This window comes from Vulpes vulpes, chromosome 15 (assembly GCF_048418805.1).
Source record: "Vulpes vulpes isolate BD-2025 chromosome 15, VulVul3, whole genome shotgun sequence".
In the NCBI taxonomy this organism is placed as follows: domain Eukaryota; kingdom Metazoa; phylum Chordata; class Mammalia; order Carnivora; family Canidae; genus Vulpes; species Vulpes vulpes.
This window is the reverse complement of record NC_132794.1, coordinates 70,511,586-70,523,731: the sequence shown is the minus strand read 5'-3', so window position 1 is coordinate 70,523,731 and position 12,146 is coordinate 70,511,586. Positions and strand designations below refer to the sequence as shown.

Sequence of the window (12,146 nt, the reverse complement as noted above, 5' to 3'; positions counted from 1 at the left end):
TCTCTCGATTTTGTGCCTTTTGTGCACTAACTGGTGCACACTGTAATAGAAGAATAAAGACGGAGGTACATTATCTTCATGCTTAGAGATAGGCACATTATGCTGTCATGCTGTTAGTATTAGTTGGGAGTTGAGCTAGGTTTGGGTTTTCTGGTGAACCCTGATAATTTCCATGTACCTCAGGAAATGAGGTAAATTTCTCCAGCAATGGGTTTTATCTTATGCAAAGAGTGGAGCCAGAGCTGCAGAGATTTTTCTCAGTGTTCCTACTCCTCCTTCAGGTTTGAAGTGTCCCATGATGCCTGGCCACAGAGTGGGATCCTTCTCCATGCCTTTGCCCCTGCTCTGGGGGTTGATGGCAATTACTTTTACATAACGCTCTCACATCATCTCAGTGACCACCTTTTATTTCTCATCACAACACTGGCCTAAAGTGCCCTTAGCTGTCTGTATTCTTCTCACTGCTTCATGAAGGGCCTTCTGGTGCCCAAATGCATGCATGCTCACAGAAGGCCTGGGAAGATAAAACAGTCAATATAATATAGTCTCAAAGGAAAAAGCAGTGAGGGAGGGAGAAGGGTCAGTGGGGCATATGTGTCAACAAGAAATTAACAACCAGGACCTGAAAGCATGGGAAGCCAGCCACAGTGCCCATGGTAGCGATAGGGAAGTTCTCTCCTATCCTGGTCCAGCCTCGGTCTTAAACAGGCCCTGTGAACATGGACTTCCTTCCTTTCCATGGCAACGAAAACAAATGTGTATCTGTGGCAGTTCTGGAGCAGGAGAAAGTTTCCTACTCCTCCTCCAGCAATAGACCTCTGCTTTGTGTTGGTGTTGAACCCAGCTTTGGGTTTAGACTCTCAAGCGGCTCTGGGAAGACATGCTTCAGTACAGCCATTCCCTTGCCTGGTATCATGATGTGCTTCACTGAATTTAGCTCAAGTATTTTTTCCCTTTCCTTGATGCTGACTGCTAATGTAAATTGCATCTTGGCCGCCCACTCTCTTCTGCTTGCTGATAGACATAGGTGAGCAAAGTCTCACAGTCATTCTTGAAAGCATTCCCCAGACCCACTTCCAGGGCCAGTGACATATGCAGGAAATCTGCTGCTTCTGGGTCAGCACAGAACTGGTCTTTCACAATAGGACATAAAACTAGAAAGAAAGAAAAAAAATCCACGTGGCTGCCATATACTCCTTAAGAAGCGTGAAGGCTTTGGAAGTCAGAAGATTTGTCCCGTTACTTCCCCTTGATTATCCTCATAGGTAAAATAGGAAAGCTAAACTAGGTGGTCTTTAAAGTCCTTTGCAATGCTAAAATTCTCTAATCCTACTACCGGATTCATCCTGCAGTTTTCTAAGGACAGAACTTTGCAGCTAAGTCCCAGGGCCACACATCTCTGTGAACACAATGCCTGGCTTCCTCTGCTGTACATGTTTGAGGCCCTGGTCATTCATTACTTCTTATCCACACATACACCCCACTGACTGTTTTCCCACCCTCACTGCCTTTTCCTTTTATTGTTTTTTGGTTTTGTTTTTGGTGGGAAGCAAAGCAATGTCTATTGAGCAATAGTGAAGTGATACTACAAAGCTCCCAAGGACGGAGGGGGACCTGAGAGGGTTCCCCTGCCTTTTCCTTTGAGGCTACATAGCCTTCTGTGAGCAATGCATTTGGGCACCAGAAGGCCCTTTGTGAAGCAGTGAGAGGAATTCAGACAGCCAAGGGCACTTTAAACCAATGATGTGATGAGAAATAAAAGGCTGTTGTGGATGGGGTGCCCAGCTGGCTCAGTCGGTAGAGCATGCTACTCTTGATCTTGGGGTCATGAGCTTAAGCCCCACAATAGGTGAAGAGCTTACTTAAAAAAAATAAAAATGAAAAATGGTTGTTGTAGAGATGTAAAAAATGTAGAAATCCTCTAAAGTGTTAAACAAGTATTTAACAGTACTAGTAAGGGTAATATTGGTTAGTAATTGTTGGTTAGTAGGGGTAACAATTTGGTAGTACTCCCTACTGACTTACTGAGTATTGTGTTCATCAGGCATTCTGCAAAAGGTAGGTGTCCCTTTAACAACACCATGATGTGATCACCAGTCAGCCCCATTCTACTGATGAAATTCCTGCATCTTCATGTTTTCATGTAATAAATAATCTCACAAAAATGTACAATGTAGTTAAATACTGCTTGGGGTACTGGAGTGGCTCAATCGGTTGAGCACCCAACTCTAACTCTTGACTTCATGGTTCTGATTCGAGCCCAGCATGGAGCCTACTTAAAAAAAAAAAACAAAAAAAAACTACTCTCATTGCCTTTCATTGGTTTCACCACCACATCCAAAAAGACTGTGGGGCAAAGACTGTCTTGCAGTTCCCCTATTTTCTCAAGAGGCCTGACACAGACAGCTCTGTAGTTCAGAAGATGCTGGCATAATCAGTCTAAGTTTTACAAGCATAGGAGACCTGAATTGGTCTACAACGATACTTAAAATTTAGACAGCAAAAAGAAAAAGGGCATTGTAGCATGGTCTCTCCTGTAGAAAATGGGGATTAAGGCTGTGATAAACAAAACGTGTCAGAAGAATATAACTTACAAGAAAAAAGAAAACAAGAGTCAGGACAAGTGTTTCTCTTTAATTTCACTTTAAATCAAGTAGCTTCCAAGCAAATCAACAAATGTTTTTCAAAGTCAAGAAAACAGGTTTAATTTTAAGAAGATAAACAGGGGCACCTGGCAGGTTCAGTCAATAGAGTGTGCAACTCTTGATCTCACAGTCATGAGTTCAAGCCCCACATTGGGTGTGGAGCCTATTTAAAAAAAAAAAAAAAAAAAAAAAGCAAACAAAAACCAAAAATACTTAACCTCCGGAATCAGACTTCTGAAATGATACAAACTGCCTTCCCATGGCATGTTTCTGCAGAAGAGTCACACTGAAAAATACACGCACATGCCCACACAGAGGAACCTCTGGAATGACAGGACCACCCACTCACACAGACTCTTCTTAAATATTGAACAACATCCTAAATTGGAGAGGGAGTGTCATATTGTTGCTTGAAAGAACTAACTATGGTGTCTTCCACTCCAGTGGACAAAATTTGTTTCATATTAGCCATATATGAATTAATTACTAAAGAATCAGTCTTTCAGAAAAGTATCAAAAAAATTGTGACAAAATTTGGAGGCAGAGGGGGGGGATAAAAAAGATCAGAAGATGAAGGACAAAAAGGAATAATGCCCTTCCTTGATGAGAACAAAAGAGGAACATAATGCTTGTCTGATAATGAAATTTAGATACAGTTAAGACTCCAGATTCTTGGACACCTGGGTGGCTCAGTGATTGAGCGGCTGCCTTTGGCTCAGGTTGCGATCCTGGGGTCCTGGGATCGAGTACCACATCAGGCTCCCAACAGGGATCCTGCTTCTCCCTCTGCCTATGTCTCTGCCTCTCTCTCTGTCTCTCTCATGAATAAATAAATAAAATAAAATCTTAAAAAAAAAAAAAAAGACTTGAGATTCTTAAATGCTAGCCATATTATTCCCATTAACTCACTTCATCCTTGCAATTTTAAAAATTATGTATGTTGTTCCCATTTTACAGAAATGGGAATGGAGGCCAGGAGCAGTAACGACTAGGTAGGGCTGGAACTCTAAAAGTTATCTTTCCTTCACACCATGAGCTGAAGAGCTCATGTCCTTCAAACAAATCCCCCACTCAATGAGCCATAACACAGGTATTTACCTGTTAGCTACTATTCCTTTGAGGCAAAGAACTGTGCTCTACTCTACTAAAAGGTTCCTGGAAAGGCAACAAATTAAATCTATGCAGAGAGGAATTCCTTTCAGAGGAACATCCTAGACTGAGACATTTTGATTAGGATGGGAAGGGAAAAGAAAGGATCCTGCACAAGTGAAGTACACTGGTAGCAGCAGTACAAATTCAGGTGGCCATAAGAGGGCCAGGAGACTACTGAGGGAGGCAGGGTGGTGAGGAGGCAGTAGGGAGTATTGAGAGGGAGAAAACACCACGGACAATCCAAGTGGAACATCCAATAAATATGTGGTCGCCATCAGAGACAAAGGGAGCCCTGGGTCTGGTGGTGGCCACAAAATGGGTGTGTTCCTGAACAGACAAGCTGGTTGATTGTGGCCTTAGAAAGATAATATATTTGACCATACCCATTCCCTGCGCTTGAGAAGCTGACATATAGAAAGACCTTTCAGAAACTGCCTATGTAGGGGTGCCTGGCTGGCTCAGCCAGTAGAGCGTATGACTCCTGATCTCAGGGTCATGAGTTCAAACCTCATGTTAGGCATGGAGCCTCCTTGGAAAAAAAAGGGAAAGGAAAAAGGAAAGGAAAAGGGAAAGAAAAGGAGAAACTGCCTATGTATATAGTAATGGCCCATGTCACTCTGTGAATCAGCAGTGCAAGCTGCTTTTCAATGAAAGAAAAAGGTATAGGACCCAATGTGACCATCATCTTAAACCTCATAACCCAGAACCATGAGGACAGTCATGCTCAGAGGCACAGCTAAGACAGGAAGATCCAGTTGGAAGAAACAGATTCAAAATGTCTCCAATTCTAGTCCACACAGAGAAATCACCAATTCTCCAGACCTGTTCCTTCCTTAAATACACATGTTTATGACAGCTTGGCCCTTCTCCTTAATCAAAGTACCCACTAGAAGGGTCAGCAAACCTCGTCTCTGAGCACCCATCATCTCTAGGGAAAACCCCCTCCCTACTCCCTACATCACTGTGTGGCAATGCTCACAGAACCCTGATCTCAGGACCAGGACTAGAAGTCTATGTAAGCACTCGCCTTGTCGAAAACTAGGAGTTAGGCCCTCAAATTAATAGCAGTTGGCCCAGGGATCCCTGGGTGGCGCAGAGGTTTAGCGCCTGCCTTTGGCCCAGGGCGCGATCCTGGAAACCCGGGATCGAATCCCACATCGGGCTCCCGGTGCATGGAGCCTGCTTCTCCCTCTGCCTGTGTCTCTGCCTCTCTCTCTCTCTCTCTCTCTGTGACTATCATAAATAAATTAAAAAAAAAAAAAAATAGCAGTTGGCCTGGTAGGGTCAAAACCTACCTGGCAGAAGTAACAATAAGACCAGAGAGAACAAAACTCAATTAAAACAAAAAGTGACCGTGTTGGCTTCTGTCTTCTGAAAGAACCGCGCGCGCGCGCGTGTGTGTGTGTGTGCGCGCGCGTGCGTGCACTAACAAACCCCCTCACAGCAGAGGCTACCAGAGGACCAGAAGGTTCGCCCATAGTTTATAAGGGCCTGATCCTCATCCGTGGCTTAGGCAGAAGCAGGCCTGAACAGCATGTTGGAGGAGGAACCAGAGAAATGATTTAGGCTACAGAGTAAGATGGGAGAAGGCTGTTTGGAGAGTGGCTATAAAGTGGCACAGGAAGAAATGAGGCATCATGGCAAGGGGGCAAAGGTCATTTAAGACCAAAAAAAAAAAAAAAGACCAAATATAGTTACACCACTAGATTCTAAGTTGTCTTTATTGCTATAATGTAATACATCCCCCTAACCCCAGACCTTCAGTCCAATCTGCTGTGCACAAAAATAGCTTTGTGTGTATTGCATTCTTATTGTTGTTTGGTGGAAACCAGGAAAAAAGGGCCAACTTCCAAGCTGATTCAACACAAAGCAAAAAGAAGAGAAAAAAAAAAAAAAACAGGAGGGGAAACGTGGGTTCTACAGAAACAAGTGATCATAGAATGTAAACCTGTAGGGCTGCTCCAATCTAGAGGAGGGCAGAGGATGGGGAAGTTTAAGTCGACATCTGGTTTCTACCCATTTACACCCACAGCTTGAAATTGCAATGCAGATTTATCATGGAGCACCCACTGTGCGCCATGCACTATCTATCTGCGATAGAGGCTTGGAAGGTACAAATGAAGCTGACTAGGTCCCTGCCCTCATCAGGCACTCTGTGTGTGTGTGTGTGTGTGTGTGTGTGAGAGAGAGAGAGAGAGAGAGAGAGAGAGAGAGAGAGAGAGAGAAAGACAGAGAGACAGAGAGATAAAGATGTAGAGATGAAAGAAACAGGTTTCACAGTGCAAGCCAAACACAGCACGCTTTTAGCAAGTACAGAAATGTCTACAAGGTAAAGTAGATCATAATGCTGAAAGTGAGGTGTGCAGTGGGGGCTATTAGAACAGAGGTAAGAAGAAGAAAAAAAAAATAAAAATAAAATAAAAAAAAAAGAACAGAGGTAAGACTCCCAATTTCATCTAAGATAAGGAAGGGGAAGAGAAGGTCGGAAACTGTAATGTCCAACTCCAGGCTTGGGCATCAGCATGAAAAAAAAAAAAAGGTGCTGTTACAAGCCATTCCAAGTGGCCAGAGAGTAGGTGCATCCATCCAGGAGAACTTACAGATAAATCTGGAGGGTAGGTTGAGGCTAGACAAGGAAGGGCATAGTACATCCTGCTGAAGGATTAGGTTTGAGTTAAAGGGAGGGACGCCTAGGTGGCTCAGTAGTTGAGCGTCTACCTTCAGCTTAGGGCGTGATCCCAGAATCCTGGAACGGAGTCCCGCATCAGGCTCCCTGCAGGGAGCCTGCTTCTCCCTCTGCCTGTGTCTCTGCTTCTCTTTCTGTGTCTCTCATGGATAAATAAATAAAATCTTTTTAAAAAGAAAGAAAGAAAAGGAAGGGATACTGGGGAGATGTCAGTCAAAGGGTACAAACTTGCAGTAGAAGATGAATAGGTCCTGGAGGCCTGATGCACAGCACAGTAATTACAGTCAACAATACTGTATCATATACAGTAAAGCTGCTACAGGATTGGATCTTAAATACTCTTACCACAAAAAAGAGATAGTTATGGGACATGATAGAGATGTTAGCTAAAGTTATGGTGGCGATCATATGACAATACATAAATGTATCAAATCAGCACCCTTATATGCATCAATTAGAACCTCAAGAAAAAAAATTTTAATCTTAAAAAAAAAAAAAGTCCCAGCACACCAGCCTAGAATGCCTCAGAATATTCAGGGTTTGGCAAAGATCCGCCTGACATCTTAGCTTCTAAAAATGCCATAAAGCTCTTTTTTTTTAATATCTTTAATTAAAAAAAATTTAAAATGCCGTAAGAGCACTTTTATATTTAAAAATCTAAAATACATGCAAAACATCACAATTTGACCAGGATGCAATTTAAGTATGTGGTTTTGGAGTCAAATCACCCATAAAGTGCTTGTCCAAAACATACATAGATAAGTGTAAAAATTCTAGTTTGGAACCTTCACAGAAATGGAGTCAAGATCTGCACATCTCAGGAGACATACTAGCTTCCTTGAGACAGAGACTGTAGAAATCTGAAGTCTGAAAGCTGCTGAGCTCAGCTTTCCAAATCTTAGGAAGCCCATAGGGGACTTCTCTTCCGATAACTAAAATCTTATTACCTAGTCCAAAGACTGACTCAAAAAATCCTCTGACAGTATTTCTCACACACCAATCCACAGTCCTGGATCCAATTCCTAAATCCAACACTCATCCACATTACTGCCATCTATACAATCCACATAGAAGTGGTGGCTGCTTTTCCAGTGATGCCTGAAGCTCACCAAATTCAGTTCACACCTATTTCTATTCACACAATCGCACTGTCAATTTGCCTTCAAGGGTATAAAACATGCTTTTAGCAAAAAGTACCAAAATTCTGGAAATAGCACTGAACCTGAAGTCAAGATGTCTGGAGCCCTCCTCTGCCAGTTAACAGGCCATCTAACCCTGAACCTAAAACGGAAGCAGACTCTTGTCCCGCATCACAAGGGGCTATTACGAGCACCTGCACAGACAGTGGGTGAGAATGTGTTCCAAAACAGATAAAGAAGCAAACACATCAAAGAGACTTTTCTAAAACAAAAAACTTTCTTCTAAATTACTCTTGATTAGCAGCACCTGACTGGCTCAGTCGGTGGGTTGTAGCATGTGACCTTTGATCTCAGGGTTGTGGGTTTGAGCCCCATGTTGGGTATAGAGAAAAAAAATGTTTTTAAATGAATGCCAAATAAATAAATGATTCTTGGTTAGGTGACTGTGGTTGTCAAGACACTTCACATTAACTGTGAATCCTCAAACAGCATTAAATAATAACCAATGATCACAATCAGTAAACAAAACCTACTAAGACAACACTCCATTGCATATTAAATTAGAGGTACTGGTGGAGGAAAAAAAAAAAAACAAGAAAACTGCAAAACCAGCATCATTAAGCATTCTCTGGACCTTGGTCACTTAGCGTTAAAATTCTGCAGGCTCTGACTGGCATTCAAAAGAGAAACTTGTTCTTAAAGCAACAGATAAAAACATTTGTCCACCAAGCTCTTCCTCTTCACTACTCCCCACCCACTTCCTTTTCTTCCAAAGGAGAATGCATTCATTTTACGCACTGGTTTGCCACATCCTGCCTCGGAAGCTACTTCCCAGGAGCTGCTCCGGCTATTCTGAGAAGAGGTTTAACTCCTTCAGGCCCCCCAAACCACTACTATATTTATGACAGCCTCACCCACCACAGTCATTTACAGTCTAGTAATTAGAATCCACACGATCAGATAATACTCCTGACTTCCTCATGCTACGCACTGAAGTAAGCATCTGACCTACAACACAGTCCTGCAGGAGCCACATCTCTTGGTCCCACCTGGGGGCTCCAACTAGTCCAGGTTTGCTTAATCAGCCAAAAAAAAAGACAAAAAGAAGAAATGACTGGGGCCCCTGGGTGGCTCAGTTAATCTGCTGACTCTTGATTTCAGCTCAAATCATGATCTCAGGGTCCTGGGATACAGCCCTGCATCGGCTCCATGCTCAGCAGAGTTGGCTTGAGGATTCTCTCGCTTCCTCTCCCTCTGCCCCTACCCCCACTAGTGCATGTGTGTGCTCTACACTAATATCTTTTTTTTTTTTTTAAGATCTTATTTATTCATGAGAGACACAGAGGGAGAGAGGCAGAGGCACAGGCAGAGAGAGAGAAGCAGGCTTCGTGCAGGGAGCCCCATGTGGAACTGGATCTAGGGTCTCCAGGATCACGCCCTGGGCTGAAGGCGGGCACTCAACCACTGAGCCACCCAGGCATCCCTATCTCTCTCTCTCTCTTTTTTTTTTTTTTTTTTTTTTTTTTTTTAAGGAGAATGATTCAAGGAAAGCTATCCAGAAACTTAATGCACACTGTATTTGGTATCAGGGAAAATCCAATGAAGCAAATCTCCTGTCCCACATGGGCTCTGTAAGCTAACACCAACATTCATTACATATTTATAGACCACTTACTACACACCAGACCTAGGCTAGAGATGGGGCATCCAGACAAAATTAAGAGGCTCCAGAAGCTCACAGCATAGATGATGAAACAACAGATATATACAAAGATCACACATCCACATACAACACCCCAAAGTGGTTTGTCTCACAGGTAGTTCATGGACAGCCCCACTGGAAGTTTTCTAATGGAGACCAGGCAAAGTTTCACAGACAAGATAATACTGGACTTCAACCTTAAACGAGAGGGTAGACTCCCAAAGGTTGGCAATAAACGTGACAGAGAAATCCCAAAGGAAATGTATAAAGTCACGGGTAACATTTTATTGAATGCTTATTATGGTTTAGGTGTTATGCTAAAGACTTTACACTTAACCCTCAAAACAACCCTACAAATCAGGTATTATTATCACCCCCATATTTACTAATGAGAAAGCTAGGGATGACAGACCTTAAAAAGTCCAATTGACATCATTGTTTAGGGATGAAGGACTCCAACCTCAGCTATCTGCTTCTAGGGATCACTCCTACAACACAAAGCAAGAGCACCCACTAAGTGTCAGAATAGAGTTTATAACTGTGGGAAAGCTGGTCATAGTATAAGAAGAGAAGCAGGGCATAATTAAACTCTTTTCCCCTTTAAGAGACTTGAGATCTTTGTAGTCAAGAAAGATAAGGAATATATGTATTTTTTTAAATTCCGAAATCAATAAACACTAATACCTACTACATGTGAGATCCTATACAGAGGAAAATTATCTTCCGCTGTGCTACAACTGGCTTCCTGCCACATATATCACCCCTGTACAGGTCGACTGGGACCCCCTGGCTGGCCAGGCCTGTGTCCTTCCCAAAGTTACCACTTAGACAAAGAGTATGCTCATCCATGACACGGGAGGACCACAGAGCAGTGAATGGCACACCAGTTGCTGAGCTCCCAGGATGCCCTAACTCCATCAGCAGGAGAAGGTAGAACAACGAAGCTTCTATGACAAATGAGAAGTACTTTTTCAAGATCCAGGATTGGACCTTTTGTAAGTTTTAACAATCTTCAGCAGTTCTTGTGCTATATCTTATCCGCCATTTTTAAAACATCAAAATATGGTGATTTTTAGAACCCAAAGACATACTGTTAAGAGAGAATTTAATAGTATTTTTTTCTCTCCACATACTCTTATTATCCCTACTTTTCCTTTTTTTTTTTTTCCTAAAAGTTAAATCCTATCAATCAAACCAATACAGGGCCACCCCTAGGATGCAGTTGACCTGTATAGAAATCTGTCAAGACTTAGCAACCCTTAGCAAAGACAGGTCAGGAGAGGCTGTGAGGGTTAATAGGAAATGAATTCACTCTGTGCTGGGAGCATTTAACAGTGAACTGGTCACCTTTATTCATTCTAACTGAACATAAAGACTCTCTCCTCTGGTCATAAAACAGAATCAAAGGGTGGGCAGGGCAGAAAAACAAGAGCCCTGCACTAGAGAAAAGTCAGGGGTCCTGGATCTCCATTGAGGCTGTTGCTCACTAGCCATAAGCCACCTGGCCTCTCTGGGCCTCCATCTCTTCATCATACATCCAGGAGGACGTACTATAAAGATCTTTTCCATCTCTAACATTTAAGGACAGACAAGTAGCAATCCTCAGGGGAGAAAGAATGAAAGGTGTTGGTGGTGAAAAGGATGATTAATACAATGTAATGCTACCCTGGGTCCAGAAATAGCCTGGCTTAGTGCTGCATTCACCTTATCAGTCTAGATTTATTGGGGGGCGGGGGGTGTGTGGTGGGTGAGAATCACAGCCACCTACAGTGGAATTAAACTCTGTTCCCAAATGAGTTCTGCTGAAGTGTGATTTATCCAGAGTGTTAAACAACTCACCGGCAGTACAAAACTGTGTTACTGAAATTGTATTATTGCACAAACTTAACTTTTCTCCAAATGTGATTTGCAGAGAGGATGCAGAGCTGAGAATCCTGTGTCCATGACCATCTGTCCTATCCCAGTCCCTGGAGAGGCGTGGGGGGAGAGTGTGAAAAGCCACAGGTGCTATGTATATTCAGCCACCAATGTCACATATCCATCAAGAAGCCCAACATTTGCTGGGGATAAGTGTTCAGCTCAGCATGCAAAAGAGGCTCGCTGATACATTGGCCCCAAACATTCCCTGAGCCTTCCTCTGCACCAGGCAGGGAGTTGCAGAACATCACAGAACAGGGAATATGTCATCACCAGTATACGCTTCCCAAATGTTTCCCCTCTGGGCAAGGAAGGGGCTGTTGGCTGAAAAGGCAGTATAGAGGACTATAAGCACTCTTAGCTGCCAGCATGACAAGGACAAGACCCTTAACCAGAATCGGTTTCCTATCTGTTGAGTAAAGATAACACATATCCCCACACGTCTCATGTGGTTGAATGAGGAAAAAAGAGATGTAAAAATGATAAGGAGTAAGGGCACCTGACTGGCTCAGTCACTATAGCATGGGACACTTGATCTTGGGGTTGTGAGTTCAAACCCCATGTTGGACAGAGAGATAACTTTAAAAAAAAAAATGAAGAGTATACAAAGCCTCACAGAATAAAAGCTAAGATTACCACCTGTGACCTTCTTGTGCCAAAATATTAAACTGAAAATAATCAAAATAAGTCAGACTTTGCAGGGATTAACAGAGCTTTGACCTTTGGAAAGGAGTACTTCTGCCCTCTGTCTTTACTGTCATGTCACGACTTAGTCGTTCAGCAAAACTTCACCAAACCAGATGGCAGGGAACATGCCATGAACTGGGAACAAGACCCAGTTCCAGGCTTCCCCAATATCAGTCCAACAGGACAGGAGTTCCAGAAACAACTGCAGTGTGATGGAA

At 42.9% G+C, this 12,146-nt stretch overlaps 1 protein-coding gene and 1 non-coding gene across 3 annotated transcripts in view; one reads left to right on the top strand and one right to left on the bottom strand.

The window, feature by feature from the left end:
* MAP2K1 (mitogen-activated protein kinase kinase 1) overlaps positions 1-12,146 on the bottom strand; it is a 78,359-nt gene that overhangs the window by 47,754 nt on the left and 18,459 nt on the right. The gene's annotated exons all lie outside the window — the stretch shown is intronic.
* On the top strand, positions 4,245-4,317 carry TRNAR-CCU (transfer RNA arginine (anticodon CCU)). Its single transcript has one exon. It is a non-coding gene; the product is annotated as a tRNA-Arg (tRNA).